Source organism: Lactuca serriola, chromosome 2 (assembly GCF_051521515.1).
Source record: "Lactuca serriola cultivar US96UC23 chromosome 2, Lser_US96UC23_V15, whole genome shotgun sequence".
NCBI lineage: Eukaryota > Viridiplantae > Streptophyta > Magnoliopsida > Asterales > Asteraceae > Lactuca > Lactuca serriola.
In genome coordinates, this window is record NC_136409.1 from 34,839,347 (window position 1) to 34,844,464 (window position 5,118).

A 5,118-nucleotide genomic window follows, 5' to 3' on the forward strand; every position below is an offset into this window, starting at 1 on the left:
TTATAGCTCATCAACCGAGGGGGAGCATGCTGATATGACGCTCGACTACGAAAGCCAATCTGAGCCAGAAGAAATGATCAATGCTGAACTAGATCCCACCTTTGATCCAAACTACCCTCCTCTCACCAAATGGACCAGAGATCATCCTATCTCTCAAGTGGTTGGTGATGTCTCCGAAAAGGTTTTGACCCGATCACAACTGAAGGCAAAACAGACATCCTTATTTTCAAAGGTTGAGTTTTGTATGTTTAACTCATTCGTATCAAAAGTTGAACTGAAGACAGTTAACACTGCACTCGATCACTCTGATTGGGTTCAAGCAATACAAGACGAACTGAACGAATTTGAAAGGAACAAAGTCTGGCGCCTCATTCCAACTCCTCCAGACACCTCGGTTGTTGGTCTCAAATCGGTCTTTAGGAATAAAATGGACAAGGAAGGGAATGTTATAAGGAACAAAGCTCGTCTGGTCGTAAAGGGTTATTGTCAGGAGGAAGGCATTGATTATGAAGAGACTTTCGCTCCTGTAGCTAGGCTGGAATCTGTAAGAATCTTTCTTGCTTACGCTGCCCACAAAAACTTTGAAGTTTTCCAAATGTACGTCAAATGTGAATTTCTAAATGGAGAACTCGAAGAACCCGTGTATGTGGAGCAACCTCCTGGGTTCGTAAACGAAAAGTATCCAAATCATTGCTACATTCTGGATAAAGCTATGTATGGCCTCAAACAAGCTCCGAGAGCCTGGTATCAAACACTAACTAAATTCTTAAAGATGTCCAAATTCAAACAAGGTTCGGTTGACCCAACCTTCTTTCGCAAAAAGGAAGGTAACCACCTTATGATAGTTCAAATTTATGTCGATGACATCATCTCTGGCTCTACGAATTCCAGCCTAACAGTTGAATTCAGAAAGCTGATGGAGACTAAATTTGAAATGAGCTCAATGGGTCCTATTAACTTTTTCCTTGGTTTAAATATTAGACAGGGACCCGAAGGCATCTTTATCAATCAGGAAGCTTACACAAAGACTCTCCTAGTAAAGTTTGGTATGATGGGAGACTCCAAAGTCAAAGTCCCAATGGCATTCGGCACCAAGCTAACTCCATCTCTAGACAAACCGGCTGTTGATATCACGCTCTATCGTCAAATGATAGGCTCACTAATGTATCTTACTGCTAGCAGGCCTGACATCATGTTTTCTGTATGTTATTGTGCTCGATTTCAGGCAAACCCACGCGAACCTCACATGCTTGCAGTGAAGAACATCTTACGCTATCTCAAGCGAACCACCTCCTTAGGTCTATGGTATCCTTCCAACTCAGGCTTCTTCGTTCAAGCCTATTCAGATGCTGACCTTGGAGGATGTGGACTCGACAGAAAAAGCACCACCGGTGGCTGTCAATTCCTTGACGGGAAGTTGGTCAACTGGCAATCCAAGAAACAAACGTGCGTGTCGTTGTCTACTGCCGAAGCGGAATACATAGCCGCTGCATCCTACACCTCTCAAGTGATTTGGATCCAGAGTCAACTTCAAAAATATGAAATCAAATTTTATTCTAATTGTTACAATAAAAAAAAATACAGATTTTGGTTGAAACTGAACCATTTGTGTATGAATGGACATCAAACAGTATGCGAGTATTAGTGTTGAACATGGATTAGGTCTTATGAAAGCTGAAAAGATTTACTATAGTAAGTCAACTGCAACTAACTGTATGTCTACTTTTGTATTATTATTATTATTATTATTATTATTATTATTATTATTATTATTATTATTATAATTATTATTATTACCTTTTAGTCTTTCACTAAGGTCTTGTTTTTGTTTTACTTAATGGACTTAATAGTTCAAGGCCTAAAAGATACAAATATATAGATTAGTTTTTTTTTTTTTTTTTTTTTTTTTTTTTTTTTTTTTGTAAACTCTATGCATAAATCATATCTTAGTGGGTTAAGACATCCACAATAGCATCAACTATCCCCATCTAAATAGGCAACACAAATAGTGTTATGATTATAAATTTATAACATAATACAATGTAGCTGAAAGTATATATATATATATATATATATATATATATATATATATATATTTTAACTCTACTCTACACTGTTGAAGAATAAAAAGCTCTTAATAAGCCATATAAGACTATAATAAGAACATATGTTTTCTTGTTAGTTTTGTGAAATTTTTGAAATTAATTGTGTCATCAATGTCTTTCCATAGAAGCTGCTTCGAATGCCCCATCAACTGTTGAAAAAACAACCATCCAGTCTCTTTGACAGAGAAAGGCATTGCAAAACTTGGTCTTCTTGTGGCAACCATGGCTGAAGTCGAACGCTTGGATGCTCATGAATGTGAAGTACTCTTTTTAGATCTTGGATTTTTGGGTTAAAAATTACAATGAATGTTGTATTTATTATCCATATTTTGATTACTATCTACCAGACATAGAGGTGAGGATGCTGGTGATGGGAGGGGTACAGCCAATGACTTGTTGGAAAAAATAGCATCACTGGAAAGTGAGGCAGAAAAGTCTTTTATGCACAGGTTTACACTTGAAATCTCTCATTTTTACTTACATGTACAAGAGGAAATTTAACTAACAATCATCATGTGTAACCCAATTCCTTTGATCCTTGCTTTAGCTGTTACGATAATGGGATTTATCTAAGTTGATAAGATTACAGATTATAGTCTAAAATGTTAGTCTAAAATGTTAGTTGAAGATAGGGGTTTTTCTAGTATTAGGTTAATTTTTTTTAATCTTCAATAATATCCATATCATATTACATTATATTACTAAATTATGATTATAATTATGGGTTTGGTTATAGATTTCCATGGCATTGCAATGTATTAAATTTCTTTAAACTTATCTTTTTTTGCTAGGTTATTTTCGAGTTGCTTCTTAAAATTGAAAGATGCAATATCAGAACATGAATATTTCTGGTTAAAAGTTGTTTTAGATGCTCTTACAAGTAAGCATTCTCCTCCCTCATCTTTTACATTGTTTTAGTTGAAGGTTAAAAGTTGGTTTTAGTTGCTCTTTACAAAATCCCAATAAATTTGTTGGGATCGTTGGTTTATGTGAATCTAATGGTTGCATTATTCACATTTTCAAGCCTTGTTGATGTGTATACTTCTTCAGAAAGTTGATAACATGACTTATGTTTGTGATAAAATCGTCTAGATGTACAAACAAGCAAATAATCTAGATTTCAAGTATTCCAGCACCTTGATAATTATTACATTGCTATGTTTCACATTTAACCCTGTATTCTAATATTGTTTTGGTTGAACATGTTATTCCTCAAATTTTAACAGATTGTTGAATTGTGACTCACCCCTGTAGCTTTCTGAATGCAGGCTTATTTTGGTGCTGGATTAAGTGGAGTTCTGGCTTGGTGTGTGCGAGTGGGAAGGAACCAACCCAATGCCCCCGGAGTTTTGGCACCTTCCATCTTTACTTCCTATGTATTCAGGTTAATCTACTCGTATTTATTCATGTCTCAAAGTGTGTATTCCAATATCAGGTATCATGATTTGTGTATTTATAAAATTTTGAAATAGGGTTTTGTTCAATGCTTTAGCTGTGTTTGCTCTAAGGGAGATCAACTTATCAATAGTAAGTTATTGTTTCACCCTTTTATTTAATATTTTTGTGATTGAATGAAAGTCTTAATGAAAGTAATTGACAACCCTTTCTCTGTAAATGATGTTGTGATTGTGGGAGAGGTGTTGTGTTTTTCTCTGTTGCTAGGTAACCTTCTCAACAACAACATTCTACTTAAGCAGGTGAGTAATCAAGATTAAGGGAGACTTGTAATCATGTTTGAAATTCCTTTCCAGTAAGAAACAGAGTTGTATGATTATTTGTTAGTTTTATAGGAATGTATAACCCATATTGGCAATGTATTATTTTTGTTTAACAATTGAATGATTCTTAGTATGACATTACAATTTGTGCAATTTATTTTATTTTTTGAGTATGAAATTTTATTTTATATTATGCAATGGATTGTATTTTTAGTATATGGTATTTTATTTCTATTATGAGAAATTAAATGCAAATTTAATTTAAAAATTAATAAATATATATTTTTTTTTTAACATTTAAATTTACGATACGCAAAAATGTGTGTCATCTTCATTTATGACATGGCCTTTCTTGACAGGGGATTTCTTGATACGCATTGTGTGTCATTAACACGCGCGTCGTAAGGTTACGACACGCGAATGCATGTCGTCTTCCTTTATGACAGGTCCTTCCTTGATACGCATTGCGTGTCGTAAACGCGCGTCGTAAATGAGCGTCGTAAATGCACGTCGTCTATAGACGACGCGCAAAAGCGCGTCGTCTCTCTTTATGACAGGGCCTTCCTTGACACGCATTTGCGCGTCGTCTGTGCGCGTCGTAAAAGGTTGTTTTTCTAGTAGTGCCCGCTCTAATGGCATGGATGGATTAGTCCATATTAGTCAGTCTTCGGTCCATGCTTTCCAATTTTGCCATCATTGCTGCCATGTCATCAGTAATAGAATTCACCGCCTCTCCAGTTAGGTCATTCAATGGGTTATGATATTATCTAGAGTGCTTAGAGAATTCTTCAATTAGCTCTTTTATCACCGGGGGAGGTTTCTTTGTGAGAGGTCCTTGCGAATCAAGGAGCTGCCTAGTTGTTACATTGACTCCATCATAGAAAATGGAGACTTCTTGTTGACTGTTGAGATCATGATGTGGGCAGTTCCTTAGTAAGCCCTTGTATCTCTCCCATGCCTCATAAAGTGAATCTCGAAATTGTTTTTCAAAATTGGCTATGGCTTTCTTCAACTTGGCTATGTTTGAGGGAGGGCAAAACTGGCCTATAAATTCTTCTTTCATTTTAGCCCAAGTTGTGATGGATCCTGGAGGGAGTGATTTTAGCTAATCTTTCGCACCCCCCTTAAATGTGACCGGTAGCATACGAAGTAAAATTGTGTCGCGAGGTACATTAGGAACATTGAAGTAGTCGGCTACGTCGTTGACCTTGTCTAAATGCTTGTATGCGTCTTCATGATCATTCCCGTAGAATGGGATCTCCTTAAGTTGAGGAAGTATGTGGACCTTATGTTCA

At 36.1% G+C, this 5,118-nt stretch overlaps 1 non-coding gene across 1 annotated transcript; it reads left to right on the forward strand.

The window, feature by feature from the left end:
* The first annotated feature begins 4,731 nt into the window (after positions 1 to 4,731).
* Positions 4,732 to 4,838, forward strand: LOC145091174 (small nucleolar RNA R71). The gene has a single exon (XR_013702062.1). It is a non-coding gene; the product is annotated as a small nucleolar RNA R71 (small nucleolar RNA).
* Positions 4,839 to 5,118: the final 280 nt, after the last annotated feature.